The sequence below is a fragment of the Trichoplusia ni genome, chromosome 11 (assembly GCF_003590095.1).
Source record: "Trichoplusia ni isolate ovarian cell line Hi5 chromosome 11, tn1, whole genome shotgun sequence".
Taxonomy (NCBI): Eukaryota; Metazoa; Arthropoda; class Insecta; order Lepidoptera; family Noctuidae; genus Trichoplusia; species Trichoplusia ni.
The window spans coordinates 13,024,666-13,045,866 of record NC_039488.1 but is presented as its reverse complement, the minus strand read 5'-3'; the positions used below and the strand labels follow the sequence as shown (position 1 = coordinate 13,045,866).

Genomic DNA, 21,201 nt, shown 5'->3' with positions numbered 1-21,201 from the left:
GTATCGCGGTAAGACCGGAATAACACGACACAAGTGCCCCACACTACTAACACGCACCCTATGTGTTTATCAATTAAACCGAAGCTCCCCTTTCCATGCACCATAGGAATTTGACACAAACGAAATAACCCTAGCCATCCCAATCTCAACCTTAAGACTGCAACATAAGATCTATATAACCCGCAAGTGTACTTTCAAAGTAATACAAAATTCAATTTATCATCGCGTCAAAGGAATTTAAACGTTACGCCAAGGTGTTAAAGTTTAAATGGGCAGCAATTAATGAGTAATTTGTAGTGTTTTGTAGTAAGGGCGCGCGCGTGAACGTTGTGCGGTGCGGTACGATAAAACTCATGTGGGACGAGTAAGACAGTTGAATATCGTAGTTTTAAATTCGGAAAAGAATATTTTTTTGTTTCCAATTTTAAATTACTGGCCAATTTTACTATAGATACAAGTTATTAAAAATCATAAAATAATGTTCATGAAAAAAAAAACTCCCTTTAAAACATTCCGTGAGAATTTTAAACTAAAAAACCGAAATCAAAATTCGATTAGATTTTTATTACTTTCTTCAAACCTTTAAAGGCCGTGGGGATTTGGGAGCATAAAAAATACTACGTACCGAAATACAGTCACACCTTGGACTGAATTTAACAGCGACTTTACGTTCTGAGCCGTAAAGGTGATATTCGTGTAAGCTGGCTATAAAAATAAAGGATCGTAATCGGAAATCGCTGATTTTTGATAATGGCGGCGCTTGCACAAGACCCGGCCACAGGCTAACGAAGCCGAGGATTAAAGCCGCACAACTTTACCAACAGTCATTTGATGACGGCCCATATTTTTAAAGTTCCGCAAGGAAATTGAAAAACCCCGAATCTCTTACTTTTCGCTGTTTGATATGAGAATTTTGATAAGTATATTGTTGTAAGTTCGTAGCCTAAGAAAAGCTAAAGTAAAACTTAAGCTTAACGAGATTCAGATAATGTTTGTGATAACATTTTCGTCTTGCCTTTTCAATTGATTTCAATATATGAACATTTACGCAAAATCTGAAGAATAAAAAAAAATCGGTGTCGGGAAAGAAGTTAGAGTTCTACTATGAAGCTTTCTGGCTTCCATAATTGAAACTGTGTTACTTTAAGACGATAGCAGATTTTGGTAACTTCTTATATATTATCACATACGGAACCTCCCAGTAATTCCGACTCGCAGCCAACCGTTTTCCGTAATCTCTTTGATGGCAGCGGTAATGTTATTTTTACTTACAAATGCTCAGTTGTTGGTTTTAGTGTCTTTGATGTTTGTTCTTTTTGTTATAATGAATAAATAATGGCGCGTCTGTCTGTCAGGCGACATTCTACTTAAGAAATTGGTTATGAATTTATGATACAACTTACGAGGAAGATTTTTTTTATGTATGTGTAATAAATATTACAAAAGACTTTATTATAATTTATGTGAGTTGCGAGGACAGTGGATTTGTGATAGTGTGGAGTAATACAAAAAAATACAGTTCGGCAACTAACAACTAAACTCTATGAAGGAACATAAATAGCCAGTCAAAGGAAAATAACTCACAACTACAGCTTTCAAACCACATTGTCGTCTACGGGAATCAATCAGGATAGAATCCATACAACACTTTCAATAGATACAATTCATCAATACGTTCAGTTTCCGTCAACAATTCGTCGAACTTTAAATCTTTCTCAACCTCCTACTCCAGTCTAGCTCTTACGAGACCAACGACCCCGAACCTTGCACGACATCCATTAACCGGCTAATACGAACCTTAATACATCTTTTGTGCACGAATAGAGCAATGGGCATTGAAGTGTGTCCAACGACGCTCATTGTCTCCGGAAGCCTTTTAACCACACACTCAAATAACTGGCTCTTTCCTAAGACCGTGTTGAATCGTTCACTTTTATCTCACAACCGGTCTTTCATTCATTCAGATATCCAAAGAAACTTCGCTCAATTGTTATAAAATAGCAAAATTGTAAAACGTGTTGCGTGTGCTAGCATTTAAATCGAAAATTACCGGCTTAAGAACTCCCTATTAATATTAATATTTTTTTCTGGCAAGTCCAGGGGAAGGAATAAAAAGTGTGCCTCCGTAGGCGGCAACACTTGTGTATTAAAACCGTGTGATATATATCGATGTTTAATAATTTATGAGAACAATATTTATTTTACAAATTACTGTTAAGGGGATGTTGTTTACTGCGGAATATCGGATCCAAGCTTCTTAAGCATGCTTTAAAATTGAAGTGTAATTTTATCGGTACTGCCTAATTATAAAGATGTTTTTATAAGACTCTTTTAAGAAGCTTAGCTGTTTCGTCATATTGCCAGAAAAATGTATGAGTTTGAAAATGGCATTGTTAAAAAACAAGATGAAAATTTATGAAAAAAAATATGTTATCTATCTGCATATCTCATGCATAAAAGTTTGAGTTATGGCCACTGCGCAAATATCGACGTCAAAATCAATTAAACGTGCTCTAGCTACAATTAAATATAATTAAGATTTTATCAACATTTTCTTTGTTCACCGGAGCCTTAAGAATGTAACCCCATTGTGAGCACATCGCGGGAGCCATGTTTGAAAATAAATTAATCGTACCTTACAATAAAATTATCAATTTTATTACGAGTTTTTATTAACACAATTAAAATGTCAGGTTTAAAACAGCTATTCATCAACGTGAGCCCTTTTTAGATAAAAGTAATTATAACAGGATAACGGATCTATAAAATGGCGGGCGGATTAACGCGAGCAGACCGCAATGTTGCCAGTAAAAGTAAATTGTATTTTTTCTGGTTCTTTTTTTTGTGAGCATAAAAATAAATTAAAGCTCAAAAAATATTTGTGAATAGGTATTCATCGCGTATGTAATCCCCGTTTCGTTCCAATATTTGTCGAAAATCGTGTGAAAAAGTTTTTATCCAAATATATTAAATTTTATTCAAATCCATTCATGCTTATAGGCTTAATTAAGTGTATATTGTAATCTCTTTAAAACGTTTGAAAAGTTATATTATAAAGTATCTTTTTAAAAAATCGCGAGCCATTACCTGAAAGCTAAAAGCTACGGCTTATTCCGCCATCTTAGTTTCCACTTACTCTGAACTACTAAGTTTAGTAGAAGCGTTATTTAAAATTTATCATTGTGAGCCAGTAGGCTTCCAAGTAATGGTTTCTATTATTCAAAGGCATTCAAAATTTACTACTTTTCTTGCATTTAGAATAGAAATTACGGACCATGGAACAAAAAGTCTAGACTTACAAAAAACTTGTGCTGGCTGTACAGAATTAATAAAATCTGAAGTATCTACCTTATTACTTGTCTAAATAAAAGTTTACCATAATTATGCAACAACTACCCTTTTTGGAATTTCTCTTTTTAAAATAAAGACTCTTAAATTTAATTTGCCATTTGGGAAAACGATTTTTTTTTTCTTATATAGACAATTTTTTGTTGTTAACGAAATTTATAATTCTATCGTAACTAACAATAACAGCTAAGCACTTTAATCCTAACAAAAACACACAAATTACCAACCTACACGAAACACTACTAAGTAAACACGAACGCCGCCATTTTTTATTCACAGCTGACATTAAAAGCTTGCATTTAACATATCCTCCTTCGCACGATCTTAGTCAAGTCGTCCGAATTCATACATATTTATATGGCTTGCATTAAGTTCAACGCAACGTTCCAAGGTTGCTTGTTACTAACCCAGAACACATTAGCACACGTGGACCAGGGCGAGCGAGGGGGAGGGGTATGGAGACCGGCGGGGGGGGTGCATGACATGTCCAGCAATTTAAAACAGATTTCGCATTATACACGGTTTGTTTTACAAGTCTGTGTTTACAAAGCTTTGTGATGTCTTGTCTAGTCGTGTTTGTTTTTAAGTACAAGTTGAAAATACAAAGTACACAAGACAGACTGCAACTCTACTTGAGCGGTATTGAAAATGAAGAGAAACTGCACTGGAGAGAAATCCATGAGATTTTTGCACTCCTTGATTTTCTTAATATTTTAATAATCAATGCAAAGGATTGACATTTTCATTAGGAATGGGACAATTACAGACAGGTATCATAATATTAACACATGACAAATTTGAGTAAAAAACTAACCAATAACTTTTTGAAATAGGTCTGTGCTGTTAGATTCTGCCGTTCCCAGACTATACATTTTTGCTGTGCTTTAATCGCCTTTTGCAAGTCATCAGCCATTTTCCAGCGATACACATAAACGCTATTAAATACCATTAAAGTGACCGTTTCAATCTGCAAGGGAGGCTAAGAGTGGGTAGACGTCATCCAAGTTATAATGGCGTCTGTGCCTAATAGCCTCGTTGGGCTAGCTTCCGATGCGTGTCGAAGTGGTCTGTCAAAGGAGTTACTGCCGCCAGTCGTGAAATGTGGCTGTGCTGGCCATGTACACGCAGATAACAAAGGGATTTATTTATTAGGGTAGGTTTTGATTTTCCTATAGCTTTTACCCATGATAATGCAATCGTGGATGTCAGATGTTGCCATTAAAGTAGCCGATATCATTTCTTAAGATCTAAGCTATGTTCATGACTACATTATATCAAAACCGATAGAGCCGTTTTAATAGTAAAGGCGTAGCAGACAGATTTTTTTATTATCAACAAAAAATTTGTTGGGTTTTCAGCAGAAGGATTCTAACCGCTATTATTCATAAGTGTAGTGGCAACCAAAGAAGGCTGAGTTTGTCATATTGAGGTGAAAATGATAATAAAATATACTGTTCAATTGTCCTTTACTCGTACTTTAATTTTCTTCATGAAAACGAATCTTCGTTCTTTGTAAAGACAATTGTTCGCTCAAAGTAGCTGTCTAAAACTTCCAAATATATATGTATATTTGAACTCTTACCAGCGTATCAAAGTCGTATATTTTAGTATATGTGACATATATTTTAAGTAATGAGCTCGTTAGAGGACGTCGAAGGCTTTTCGCCTCGAGGGGTTTCAGACCGTCGAGTGTGTCTTCATTAAACTCTGAAAATATACAGAGACGAAATATATGGAATAAATATTATTATGTCTATATTTTTAGTTTATGATTATTCTTGACACTTTTGAATGTAAAAGTAGTCCGAAATACGTTTTTAATGTTAATTTTGTTATTAGGTATTGGATTGATTTATTAACCTTGATCTTGGCAAAATCTTATAATGTTTGTCTAACAAATTAAATTATAATTATTGTTAACAACTCTGTATCAAACCCTTAGTTGAAAGTTTTTTGATGTGCAATAAATGTTGAAAACAAAAAACCAACATCCACCCAGAAAAAAGTTATTGTTGTCATACAAATATACTTAAAGCTAATGACAATTCTGAAACCCTAACAAGATCAACATTTGATAGAAATTAACTGGTTTCCTTAAAGAAAAATAGAGGTCTTTATAACACCATGTTCTATTAACACACCTTACATAAATAGATAACAGTGCTACCCACTACCTTTAAGGCTTTACGTAGCATACCTTGATAGCCTACATACCTATACACTATCTGTAGGTAACCTAGTTCCCGCCTGATGTTATTATAGGGTGCTGAGTAAATGCAGACATAATATTTCTGCTTGCATAACATAAAAGGTCTTTGCTTGATCGTAAAGTTTTATTAACTGTTTCCGTTAATGCATACGTCACGATTTTTATGCGCTTTTTTTCACGTCATTATTTTTGAGAAATATTCTGGGTTTTTTTTGTATCTTCTTTAAAAGGCGCGCGAGTTATGCTCTATAGGGGTGTTATTAAATCTAGAACAGAAATTATACCTTTACAGGCTCCAATATAAGAAAAAAAAATGATAGTATAGACACATCCTACTATAATTAAAACGAGTTTAACGTACTTAGATTAGACCGGAAGAATTAAATAAAAAGAAATATCTCAATCAGACGCCATTAATTTAATTTAGTTTATAACTATAATTTCCTCAGGAATACAGATTTATAGCACCTCTATCTGCTATCATCCTGCATCGGACATAACCGGACATCTGAAATGAGAGATATCCTTGACACTTAGAATAATTATAAACTATATCTGTTACTTATCTTTTAATAATTGTATTGTTTCCCGTTCTATTAACAATAATAAACGAGATGTATATCCAAAGAGGCCTTTTAGACGATAGAATGCAAATTACTACCAAGACCATAAAAGATCTCTCTCTTAAAATGAATGTAACACATGACTATCCTGAAGTCTTCTTTATCATCATCGGCCTAGCCTTTTCCCAACTATTTTGGGGTCGGCTACCAGTCCAACCGGTTTCAGCTAAGTACCAGTGTTTTACAAGGAGCGACTGCCTATCTGACCACCTCAACCCAGTTACCTGGGCAACACGACACCCCTTGGTTAGACTGGCTGTCAGACTTTTCAAGCTTCTGACTATCTGTAACGACTGTCAAAGATGTAGGAATAACAGCCGGGACCCACAATTTAACGTGCCTTCCAAAACACGATCGAACCTGTGATCGAATCACTTATGCGGTTATAGCTTAGCCACGAGCTCCTCCTGAAGTCTCCTTTATATTATCACATTTATTTTCTTACATCTAAGGTTATTTAAAGTAAAGCCTCCTTTTCAGTGGCGTCAACAAACATAACATTTACACTGTTCACGAAAGTTACGATAAAACAAATGACGATCACACAAATATTTGCCCCCAAAATGAGCTCCGAACTAAGACCCAGCAACTGTGCGTCGGACACATGATGATGCCCATTTAGACCATTTAAAACCATTACAATCTCCATAACTAAACCGAACAAGCTAATAACGCGGTGCGATGACAATTTTCAATAGTATTTATTTAAATTGAATGTCGGCAGTAGCAATAAAATGGCCATAAAACCAATTTATGTAATGGTTCCGTATGTATCACACGTTTGAATCTTCCTATTGAATTATAATGACGCTACTTACATGTGGACATTTGATACATGACACACTCTTTTGTTTACATTCTAAATACTACTTTAATAAATGGCATCTTTAATGGTCAAGCAAAATGCTGTCATTTCTATTTGAATTTTCACAAAATAGACACAATAAAGTCATGATAAATTTTAAGATATTAATTGCTTAAGATATTCTTTAAAAGATAGTTTCTTATGATTAAACTATACACCGTGATTTTTTAGTCGTCTTACAAAAGCAGCCCAGTTCATCTATCCAATGACTAGAACACGTTCATGATAAAAAAGGTATTTATGAGATTTTAATAAAATTTAAAATGCAATTTTTAATCAATATTATGATGCAATTCGTAATTTTTTAGAAACACAGCTCTGTTGCGAGTGCGGTCCGAGCCTTGTAACAATGGTGAGGGGCGCGGGCGGCAGCGTTTTTATCATTTTTAAGAGTATATGTCAGATTTCTCTTGTTTAATTTTTCTTCGTACTTATTATCTTAGTTGATGATAGAAAAATAATAATCGCGGATAGGGGATATTTTACGTCGCATACCTGAACTGGGCTTCTTTTGTAAGACGACTAAAAAATCACCGTATATAAATGACTAAGCAAAACAGTTCGTTAGTCCTATAGTACTATCTTTTCTTTACCAATAGGAGTAAATACTAGGCAAAATGCAGACCGCAAATGACGTCACTAAATTTACAACTGTTATCATCCAGTATCTTTACTGTCTATAGTAACCAAACACTAAATATTTAGATATAACATAACTATAAAACAAGCTATTTAAACTCAATACATAAACCCGATCGATTCATCAGCATAACCTATGCAACAAGCAACAAAACGAAATGAAACACACGCGTCGAACAGTCATAAAACCGATACATACATTGCGCGGTGGCTGTGCGACCGCAGCGGGTCGGCGGAGCACACCGCGCAATGGGTGCCGAACACCCGTTGCGGTTACGGCCAGATATGTACCACGAAATAATAGAGTGCCGCGGTCGGACTCTCTAGTTTATGGGCAGTAATCACTACACAGTTGTAAGAGGAAGTTACTTGCAGTAATCATTAAAGAACTATTTCTGATATTTAGACGTCATCGCAGTTATACTAGCTTGACAAAGATGTCTTATTTCAAACGGAGACTGGAGTATTGTGAGCTCGTTTCTGACGGTTTTTAAGTAAATTACTCAACCATTTTTGTTTAAGTTTCACGGAGTAACTATAAACCACAAGAAATTATATCAAATGTAGCTGAAATAGAAAAAAAATGCCTCTACTGAAAACTTCCACCATATTTTCATATAAAACGTGTATATTACACATAAAATCTCTCAAAGTGTGTAATATCATTATTCCTTTGTGCGGAGGTAAAGTATATTAATATACTAAATAATATTTCCGGAACAAAACCTTTCAGGGCGCTCCACTGCTTTTAATTAATTATTGTAACCTTATTAATTAAAAGAGTGTGTGCTAGAACTCTCTTTTAATTAAAAATGTTCTAAGTGAACGTAATACCTATTTGGAGAATTGTGTGTGTTTTAATAATACAATTATTGTTTTTGTTCTGGTTTTTTTACGCTATCGAGTAGACAATGATGAGATGTGTTTATATTTATTTATTGAATAATGAATGTATTGAATTAAAAATAGTTAATAACCTATCTTCGCGTAAAATATTTTTCTTTCATATTTAACCTAAGTCATATATTAAAAAAAAATTATAAATCCTTTTCACCAAAAGTAAACATTAATGAGACACTTAATTTACGTACGCTTTCAACAAAGAACAAAAAAAAAACAACACATTCACACGCCACCTAAAATAAATAAAAACAAAGGAACACCATTTAACACATAGTACAATAAATTCCAAGACTCATCATCGAATTCCGCGAAAGACTTGCGAAAAAAAAAAACAAAACACAATGACGTCACGACATCTGCCGTCGTGGTGTGGAGACGCGCAGTCTCCGAGCGCGGTCGTCGACCTCGCTGGCCGCGGCCGATTCATCATAGGTACTTAGAAATTCTACATAAGCAATAAACTTTTCATATTATTATTGTGCAAAATGTTTCAAAGGCTCTTGCACAGTGCTAAAAGGTTTCCTAAGTTTCCTTGCTTCCGTATTCGTCTTGCTTCAACTGTCTTGTATTCTTGCTAGCTCATTCGTGAAATATCTTCTTCCGAACGAGTATTGATTTTGTTCAGCACAAAGGAGGCTGGATTTGTTGAGCGGAAAATATATTTTTAAAGAGTATTGTGAAGTGGAGTTTTTTTTTAGATTGTACTCGTAATGAAATTGATGAAAAAGTCCTGTCAGTTATTTACACCGCGTTAATATTTTTTTTTTTTGTGAATAAATTTTCCGTATGGTAAAGAAACGATTGTAAATTGTTTCGACCTTTATATTAATTTTTGTCTTTGCATGATTTAAGTACAAGTATATCCTATATCTAAAACCAGGTTTTACCCACAAATCCTACATACTTTCTGTACATTACACGCAAGTAGCAACCAATAGATGTAAAATCTAATTGTAAATGGCAGCGACTGTAGCGGCAGGCTTTGAACCCGCGACCTCTGCTCTCTGCGTCGACATGTGAACTAAGGAGCCACTAGGCCAAGCCTACTGCGTACTCAATTGCGTACTTACAATTCTTAGATTTATATGAACTGATACGATGGACTTCTATAGCCAGAAGAGTAGATAAGTGCTGAAAAACAGAAATAGAATATTAGACCAAATAATAAGCGCTTTTAATCTAACTTACTTTTTAATCATTTTTTTTTTTGCCATTACTGTCCCACTGCAGGGTAAAGGCCTCCATTAGATTTTTCTACTCTGTCAGGGCTATTGCGCTTTCCATCCATTGTTTTTAGTATGCGTCTGGACGCATAATAATAATGTACCTATATATTTTTGTCTGTAATACGGATTTTAAAAAAATATTTAAAAAGTATTTTTCATTTTATTACATTACTAGCTGTTGCCCGCGACTTCGTCCCCGTGGTTATAAGATATAAGTTAAGATTTATACCTACCCTGTTTTTTCACATTTTTCATTATATCTTCGCTCCTTTTAGTCGCAGCGTGATGGTTTATAGCCTAAAGCCTTCCTCGATGAATGGACTATTCAACACAAAAAAGATTTTTCAATTTGGACCAGTAGTTTCTGAGATTAGCGCGTTCAAACAAACAAACAAACAAACTCTTCAGCTTTATATATTAGTATAGATTAAAAAGTAACTCCTTAATACTTATTAAATATTTTTTTTAAATCTGTATAACCGACAAAAATATATACATAATTAGATTTAGTCAAATACCCTATAGTTCCTGTCTTATAAGTATCTAGTTAGATTCAGAATTGTGTCCATCTAATCCCAGCCTCCCTTAAAGGCTTCCCCGATCGGAGAAGATGTAAATTTTTGTTTATCTTTCCCAAAAGCATTCTAAATAAAGGTCCTTAAATGGAAATATTGTATACAATGGAGAATCTTCTTTTTGCCTTCAGTTTGAAGACACCCAAAAATTAAACACGTCTACCAATCACCATTTATTTTTACCAATTATAAAACGTAGGTATAGAAAAATACTAGTAACTATTATTTACACTTCGATACGATACGAACATCGTTCCAATGTAAACGAGGCAAAGCAAGTCACCGATTCCCAACAATTTTATCCTCCAACCATACAAAATCATAGAAGTTCTAACATAGCCCACCATAATAGTCCCACAACAGAGTGCCATCCGATAGCGCCATCTATCGGTATCAAAATACACTCTGTTACATTGTTAGTAATGACGCTAACAATACCAATCTAATGATATCTCATTTGCTTAATCCTGTTTAAGCGGATGTGCCTGCAGGGCTGTCACGTACGATATTAATTTACTTTGTATGTTTAATATATTGTTGAGAATTTACGAGATATGTGAAACCCCTGTGGACATGTAAAGGAAATTGTGTAAATTCTAAGTATAAACTAATGTTGTGTTTTACGTTGCTGGGTGAAATGTATGGAAGGGATTTATTTGTTATTTTTGATGTTCTGTTAAAATATTATAAAAAATGAGATAGGTACTTATGAGTGATTTTATTCAAAATTTGATTAGGCATACTAACATTTTATAAATAAAAGTAATTCATCCAAATACATAACATTTAAAAAAAAATACGTTGTTGTACACAAGTTTGTTGTTCTAATTAAGTCTTATTGTCTTAGCAATGAATTAATATGTAGCATTAATTTCACCCTCATTTTTAATGTATCGAATAGTGAATTACGTATCAAGCACACAAAGACGACTTTCAACCAAACACATTAAAGTTTACAACACATACAATGTTTAAAAGCAACGAGAACATTCATTATTATAATAGCAACCATTTCTCATTTTGATAGACCCGTAAAGGCTAAGCTTTTACACAAATTCCGAGGTTCAATTTATGTTTGTTCTTCACAACGTAGATGATTGTAGATACTGCAATTTTCTTACATTTGTATATCATTTAATTTAATTTTCATGTATTTTTGGCAACCCTACGTGCACGTGAAAAACATTATCTTGTCACATTCATAATAGCTGACATTTTGATTGATATTAACAATATTTCTTTGCGAGATTGCGATATAAATGTGTACAAAGAAAATTATTACAATTTTAGCCATAAAATACAGTTAACTAGTAAAAACAAATAATTTAAATTACTGGCCGATCTGAAAGCAACCCTTTTCTTATTATCAAATGCATCCATAAAAAGGAAAACGCGGGAAAGACATAAAAAAAAACAAAAGTTGAAAAAGGAATAGATTCAAAATTGAATTCAAAGATGGCCGATCGGTGGAGTGCAATTAGAGGATACTTTTCAACAGCCCTTTACAAAGTACAAGCTTCAGACGTAACAATAATAAAACACAGTTATTTCCACTCAGACTGTCTACAATAAAACAAGCAGATCGCTCGATTTTCAGAATCTTCGCAATTTGATCTGTTTGTTAGGAATGGATATTTTAAAGCAGGCTTCGGTAGTCGTCGTCTGTGAAATAAGCACAGTCGTGTTTTTGTTTACTTTTATGTCGCTTGCAATGTATGGCTGTATTAGAACCAATGTTTATAACTTTTTTTTCTTTTGGACGTATTTATCCTTCACGCTGAGCACCGTTCGTTCCTTCTAAATATTCTCTAGTACGCAATAGATACAGAGAGGAGAGACACTGATGAAAATTAAAAAAAAAATAGTATCGAAACTCAACTTTTGTGAAATGTGTGAAAAAATACTTTTTTTTTTTAACGACTTCCGCACTAAGGAATTTAATCCTTGTGTCGCGGGGGGTTTCACAAACATACAATTCACATGCACAAAGACACCCAGACTCAGAACAAGCATTCGTGGATCGCACAAATACTTGTCCTACGCGGGGATCGAACCCGCGACACGTCGCTCAAAGTGGGTTTGGCGTGATGACCTCAACCACTCAGCTATCCGTGCAATCATGTTATAAGTTTCAATCGTTCCTTAATTCGCAAATTGTTTGTCTATTACCTACCACTGATTGTCAGGGTCACTATACCACATAAAGTTAGCGAGCGTTCATTTCACAGTAACTGTACATAGCAGTCAGTTATTATAACTGTTATCATCTCGCAACTACTTACGTTGGTTAAAAATGCTAAGAGACCAATCGTTGTATGGCGACGTATCTTTTACTAAGTACTTATGTAGGAAGTATTCGTTTTCATTTGTTGTTATTGCTACCTACTTAGGTAAAAACTTCTAAAATATTCTACAAGTAAAAAGGTACCTCATATTCATTTCGTAAGGATAATTAAAAGGTACCCTTGGGGACTAAGAATATCAGCTAATAACAATTGCAGGAAGAGGAAGAGCTCTACATTGATAAAGCATAGCATACTTGTTCATGTTTTAATTCATCGAACGCATTTTCGAAAACAAGCAATGAGCTTATGGGAGACCTGAGAATTTTTTCATTATTCAAAAATATAACGATTATCGATCTCTATCAAACCCAAAAGCAATGTACGTAGCACTAATCCAACCCTTGCAACACGGGTCGTGTAACCCCGGGATACTTTAACCCCGGGCACCGGGATCCGGGATCCCGTGGGATCGATCGTCCCGGGATAAGAAGGGATAGTTTTCAATTGGCTGGGATCAACCACAATCTGTTGTGTGCTGCGTAATTCCATCAAAATTGGATTGGAATAACTGCACCCAATTTTTATAAAGGGTTGTTGCTTGTACCTACAACTACATGTATTGCTGTGGATATGGGCTTATCTTGCCAAGAACGCAGATGTTCTGTACTCCTACATGTAAGCTGGCTGCAAGATGATGCTTTCATACTGTCTTATTTATGTCGGTTTACGTATACTGTTAAATTAACTATTGCAAATACTGAAATCATCAAATCAAAATCAGTATTTCTATTAAGAATACCTATGTTGACAATATTGAATCAAAATAAACATCTATACGTTGAAATACGATTTTAAACATCAAATGGTTTAATTTTAATCTAATAAAGAAAATAACCAAACAGAACTCTTATCTCAGCCCTTTCCTTCATTAGAGTTATAGATCGTTAAAAGTATATTTCCAAAGTTTATTCCATTATTTTTCCGCGTTTTGCTCTGTATATAGGAAGCACAGACTTTCCCATTTAACACCGAGTACTTTATCCCACACAACAATATTGGTAGGAAAAATAATAAAACCTCCTTACTACACCCTCACTTCAATAAAAACCGTAACAAACAGAGCCTCTTTTGTTTTGCTTAACTAAATCTATTCTCATAGAAGCACGTTTTTACCTTAGCCCAGTTAATTAAGATAATTAGTTTCCTAACAGAAAAATAAGGAACAATTTCTCATTACCTTAATTGACATTTCGTTTTTGTTTCACCTGTCTTCGGAGTTAAGGAGATGGATATTCATTTTTACTTTTAATTTTATGTATTTTTGAAGCTGGACTGTCACTTGATCAGCACGACCCAATTACTTACCCTTAAAGGTCGGATCAGCTGTCACCTTCATCGTTCATGTTTAGTTTTCAAATGACAATTGACATATAGATAGAATGGTGTAGTGGATAGTCTTATGTTTGTTTTTATTAATTGATGGTTGCGGCTTTTCTTTGATTGAAATAATTGTATAGATAAATGTATCGAAATTGTCTTAGTAAACTTGAAAGCTTGAAGCTTCTGATACTTGCCAAAAGGACGTTTGTCATTGTAGTTGACTGTTTTATTCTTCATATTTTCAAATGCTTGAAAGTAAAATTGTTTATAACGATGTCAATAAACTACTCGAAGAAAAATATATTTGTTTAACAGACAAACTCATAGTAATGTTCATTTACCATTACATCGACCACTTTTTAACCACCAAAGCCACCATGCTTCCTTGATGAAGCTTTCACAATCATCTCTATAGTTACATATATAACCTTTATACCAGGGAACTATTAGGTATATAATAATTCTTAACTGTGAAAAGGTCTGTCTATTATATTATATTTAAAACTTTATTTAAGACACTATTTCAAATGAAGAAAAAACAACAAATCGGTTTATCCACTCCGAAGTTCCGAGGTAACAAATATAAAAAAATAAAATCAAATTCAGATCCTCGTCATTTTTTAAGTCGGTTAAAAATTAAAATACTCTCTTACACAACTACAGTGAATTGTGTCGGACATTCACTAAGGGTTGAGTGACGTACGCGCCTCGCTCCAGGCAATCAATTGATCAGCACGTTGAAAATCTCCCGCCAAACAATATGCTCACGACATGTATTATAAATGAAAATATGTTGAATATGTTGAACAAGTCCCACGGCGTTCATTAATCCTAATTAATCAGATTAAGATGTACGACGAAGTACTCGTGTCGTTCTAATCCGTATTGTCTGAAGCTGGTTGGTTATATTTATAATGTTCAAATAAGGATGTCAATAAAACAGTTTTTGGGCTATGGAGATTAAGTTGATCTGTATAAAATACTGGGCCCCAATTCCGCTACTTACATTTGCCGATAAATGACTGGAAATTGAATTAAATTTGCCACTATTCGCCTCTATTATCCTCCTAAGCATTTTTGCCAACACAATAATTGTATTGACAGCGGAATTGAGGCCCTGTATTCAGCTGAAATCGAAAAGAACAAAAACGATTACTATACACCAACATAGCTTCTGATACAACTACGCAGAAAAAAGAGTAGAATAAATCAAAATAACTCAAAAAATATAAACTCCTTGAAAACTTTACCTACGACTAAGATCCTTGTATGACACACGGTCACACAGTCATACAATCAACATTGAAGTCATACGCACTATCAAGGTTGTTTGATGATCTAATTAATCCAACAGACTAAGCCCACACAGAGTCCTTATTTAGTTTAGCCAACAGATAAAGTGATTAAATAGCACATGTAGGTATAGAGAGGCTAGACAAACGAGATGAAGAAAAAATGAAATTTCGATCGTCGAAACGAATATCTTGATAATTTTTAAAAGATCTATTTGATTGGCTGTGAACTCTGTCTAAAGAAAATATTTTAAAACAAGGCGGACAAGTTCGATTCGGATTCTGGAGTGGACTGGGGGTCTATGCAAATAGATCGAACTCTATTTTGAGTATGGGTTATATCGGCAATAGATATTTTGTAAAAAAAATCAACTATCTTATCTAGTTATAACAGTTCATGAGATACGAAAGGTTTCTCAAACAAGCAGACGGACAGATAATCAGTAAAAGGATTCCGTTTTGTTATTTGTGACCCACAATTTAAAGTACTAAAAACGGACAAGCAATCGCAAATATCTAACGCTCTTTATTGAATGGGTCAATCAATCCCAGTAAGAAGGGTTCAAAACAAACCTCATAACTGTACGTCTTTGAAGCCTCGTGAAAACGAAGTCGCAGTTTTACGAAATCTAGTCTATTTTTTCACCGACTTCTTAAAGGAGCTTTACAATCCGTCCGTTTTATGTCTTTTTTTTGTTTATTTGTTACCTCAGATCTTTGGACAGGATGAACCAATTTTGCTAATCATTTTATTTTACAAGAAATAAGGAAGAACAGTTTCTTCCAAGTGCCGTGTTTAGAGACTATTCACTCTATAGAATAAGCCTCTAAAATAAAAGAATATTATTTTCTTACTTAACTGACTATTTCGCAAGGCTCCGATCTCATCTGTCCGTATTCCAAAAGTAACAAATTATTATTTTATAATTAACGTAATGTCTTCCCCAACTGTAGAAAACCAGTAAAACTTTAGTTTCAAGACATACCATCTCACAAATGAAACAATGAACATTTATCTCAAGCCAAAACCTACATAATCAAACAATTAATCATCGTAACATCTTCCTTTAACATATCTCTAACGACATCCGCTTCCTGTATACATGTACAATTGTATATATATACAGTACGTTCATACATTTATACGTATCTATACAACACAGTTGTATGTTGTGCCGACTGACTAGTGATGCGACTATTTATTTCGAATTCGGTTTTTCGGATATTCGTATTTCGAATGTTTTGTAAATATTCGAGTTTTGGTTTACCTAAAGGTTTTCTTTTGTTTTTCTATTTTCAGTCGTGTTTTTTTACGTGTGATGATATAGTAGACATATTTTAATGAAACAGATTTCGAAAATGACAGACAAAAACTTCATTAAAATAACACAAATATAATAAAGAATAGAGAGTCGTGGAAGGATTTGGGGGAGGCCTTTGCCCAGATGTGGGACACAATAGGCTAGGAAAATAATAATAATAATAATAAAGAAAAGCGGATTAACTACATAAAGAAACTAAGAAATAATTTTGTATAACATATCTCGACGATTTAGATAATTATTGGGCTTTATTGATCCTCTTTTAAAACCGAACAGACGAAGTCTTAGAGAACAACTATCAGTATCATATTTCAGTACATTTCAAATGAAATTTCCCCTTTATTAATTCATTATTCATCAAATAAAAATATAAAGTTTATCACCTATCATTACAAGTATGGTTAACCACCTCAGTTTCACTAACTGTGCTTACTCCGTTACGTTCACGACACGGTACCTCATTTATTAGATGAGTCGGCAAAAATAACATCACAAGTAATTATGAGAGAAAACTTGCTAATGGAAAACGTAATTAACTTAATGTTTATATAGATAACGGCTATTTAATAGAATGAAAGAAAATACGAGAAATTATCTCTTCATTCAACGAATTGTAATCGAAAGTAATGGAAACCAAATACAGGATGTTGTTATAGGGGCGTAATGTATGTAAACGTGTTACTATATTTAAACTATACAGACAAAACTTTCAGTTTCAGTCTCTGCGTGGGTAAAATTAATATTTAACCCTGTCTTGCATGGAATTCATCTAAATGGCAAAATCATTTTTTTCGGATATCTATACTTATGTTTAATTTTTTAACCGAAATAAGAAGCAGAACAGTTTAGATGGAAAAAGAAAGGTATAAGATAGACTCTACCATAATAACTCCCACGGTATAGCTTAAAAAGCTACTTTTTTGTCATGTCCGTGTCATTTTCTTCGTCTAGAAATAATTAATATAAAATTAAATTCAGTTCTTTCCCTGTTTAAATAATAACGAAAGCACTCACTACTAAGTGCCGAACACAAAGAAAAACGCTAAGTGCTTTACATAAATGAAACTTTCAAAACGTTACATTTTCCTTCAGTTATATGAATATTACAAAAGCGAAGGCACACAGCGTCAAACTATATCACATATCAACATCTAAAACTATATCTAACCCAGAATACCAGAGAGCGAGCCTGTTTGCTTCGCACACAAAGATAGGTCAACACTCTACTTAAAATTCGCATTCGCTTCGCAAACATCGTCACATCACTACGTACGGTCTTATCGATCCTGACAAGGTATAATATAAAATATACCGACATACATCACTGTAGCGAGATACATTGGAAAACAATTCTTATTGCCATGACGTATGATCGCTTTTCCTCTAACGTTCTATGACCCTACAAAATACGCTGGATTAATTCGCAACAGGGCCGTATTCGGGCGAAGCGTTTTTCGGATGACATGATGTCATTAATCTAATAAAGTTTTCTCTAAACTTGGAATGTGTTCGTCATGTTTGGTACATGTTCGTGGGCGTGTTTTGATGTCTCTTGCCAGAAGTGATGTTGGGAGTAGAGATGAGGTATGACATGTTTTTCGACCTATTTCTTAGCGACATAAAGATGTCAACTCAAATAAGCTGCTAGTTCCCGTTGCCGCACACGATTGTCTTCCATCGGCATTAAAATGTACAATCAATAGAAAATATTAGTGTTTTTATTGTTCTATAATTTGCCATACATTCAATAAACACAATATCATTTATTTTCCGATTCCGCAAATCATAGCCTTTAACTAAGTTCCAATCCAATAGTTATCCAATTTCTCAACCCAACCTTAACACATTGAATATATCTTCACGCATAATACAAGACAATAGAAAATCCATTCCTCTACCATCAGTTACCAACACGACACTAAGAGACTTACCAATAAATCTGAACGTCCACTACGCAGTAAAGACATTATAGTTTTGCCGCCATCTGTCACAGCACTCAGAGCCAAATTAATAACGACATAAAGCCGGTTGCGCACTATTCTCGGTAGTGTCACTCACGTAATCCTGTTAGTTCGGACGTGACAAGGCTGCCACAAAGTCATTTAGATGTGCCAGAGCGCTGCTATTGGATGGTACCTTTACTGCGGGTGGGTAGGGTTGAGAGGAATTGAAACAAAAGACTGAATACCCAGAATATATAGTAATAAAATAAATAATAAATAAATGCGGACAACATCACATACATTGTTCTGAACCCAAAGTAAGTTGCTAAAGCACTTGTGTTATGGAATTCAGATACAACGAAGGTACCACAAACACCCAGACCCGAGACAATGTAGAAATGTGAATTTTTACATTGACCCGACCGGGGATCGAACCCGAGACCTCAGAGCTAGCGACACCTTGAAACCGGTGCGTACGCCACTCGACCACGGAGGTCGTCTTATAGTAATGAAAGTGATCTGTTCTATATCTGGGCAAATTTCAAATCCCCAAATAAACCTTGTTTTAAAGAGAATCCTTTTTGTACAAAGAACGTAGACTTTATGTTCACATCATCATCATCAGCCCTTATTCCTTCACTGCTAGACATAGCCCTCTCCAATTCCATGTCAACAAGGTCTATCTTCTTACGTTCACAATTAGGTTAAAAACTAAAACTCAAAAAACAAAAATAATACCAGCCTCCACAAGTCCCCAAGCTTGGCACAAACCTCGTCGCGTATAAATAAGGTTAGAGAATTGATCACCGCGCTAGTTCACAGGTCGGCGATTTCAGATTCATTAATTTTAAAAGGTTTTAATAAGCCTAGTATACATTATTAATAATTCTAATATGTCCATTCAATTTATTAATTAAAGCCATGTCAATAGTTTTACAAAATGGCGTCTGGTATGTAGGTAAGTGTCAACGTTACATTCTAAACTAAGGTGAACATGTTTTATTTTATTACCTCCTCATGTACTTATGTACAAACAATAAAATAATATATTAAATGTTAAGGTAAATATTTGAAATTTAATAAAACCGAACAAGTGCGAGACTTGCGACTCAGAGGGTTCCATATTATAGGCTATACCAAAAATAACAAGGTAATGATCACCTGTCAAATGTATAACTGTTTCAAACGTTGCTTACCCGATTTCTAGACGATTACTAGATTTTATTATTTGTGAAAATTACCTGCCTAGTTAAATCATTTCATGTGATAGAGCGTGGTGAAAGATAGACGGACAGACAAAGAAGCCTTAGAAATGGTTCTGTTTTTATCTGTTAGATGGAGGAATTTTAAATTATAGCATTACTAGCTATTGCCTGCAACTTTGTCCGCGTAGTTAGAAGATATAAGTTAGGAATTTTTGAACGGAAGCCCTCGAAGATCTTTTTTCCGTTTTTGCCAGATATAACATAATATTTTTTCAATTTGAAGCAGTAGTTCCTGAGATTAGCGCGTTCAAACACACAAACACACTCTTCAGCTTTATATATTAGTACAGACTATAGTTAAGTTAGTCATCTTTAAAGTAATCTAGAGATTTATCTTAAATACAACTAAATTCCAAATAATATTCCACATACAAATAATTAATATGACAAATATTCCCCGATCATATCTCAACTTATTCAGTACTATATTTATCTAAAACCAAGACACGCTATAAAACTAAATAAAACAAACGAGTGCCTAAAATAAATATCACTCATAAAAACGAATGGCCTGACATCTGTCATCATTTAATTTGCAGCCAGCATCCACCGTGATGAATGTACAACGCATTTTAGAATCTCGTACGTTGGTTGGTTACACGGCTTTTTACTTATATGTCTTTGAACATAGTTTATATATGTACTCAGTACACAAAGCAGTTTTTTTTTATTGCTCACTAAGGAATTTAGATGCAGAAAGGTCAACAATCAAAATCATTTTTTTTCTCTCATCATTAGAAAAAAATAGAGACAGAATTAAAATATAGAATATAAAAATTTTGATTTTTAAATGTGCCATTCCCTCAACAAAAACAGATCGCCATGTTTGGTACCACATATTTTTTTTCTTTTTATAGATTAAAGAGCGATTTTTCTTATGCGTGTTTCTCAGCTTCTAATTTCGAGGCCCAATTGGAGTCTTATTGAACTAGCAGATACAACAGGAAGTTTGTCAACGATTTCCTGTGGTGGCCTACAGCTGTTAAAATTAACAACAATATTTCACACACGACAGTTACTTTAAAAACAAAAGTTCATCGCAAATCACCGATAGCAAGCATTTAACAGAATAAAATTCTATAGCAATCTTTCTAACGTCTTTATTGTCAAGCAATAAGGTATATTTTCGTTAAATTTTCTCACTAACCCAGTTCAGTAAGTTTGTTTGTTCCTGTCATCTGCAGCTTGATAGCTTAAAAGGCTTGAGCCGAAGGCCGCAGTGCCTTCATATTGGAAAATTGTCAGCGCTTGACATCACTAGGGGAATGTTAAGACCAAGGTCGAAACAGAAGTACCGTGATGTTTTCTAGATAGTAAACCTGACAT

General features: G+C 34.3%; 1 protein-coding gene across 1 annotated transcript in view; it reads left to right on the top strand.

Moving 5' to 3' along the window:
• The window catches only part of LOC113499061, a 91,718-nt gene that overhangs the window by 48,909 nt on the left and 21,608 nt on the right, over positions 1-21,201 (top strand). The window lies entirely within an intron of this gene.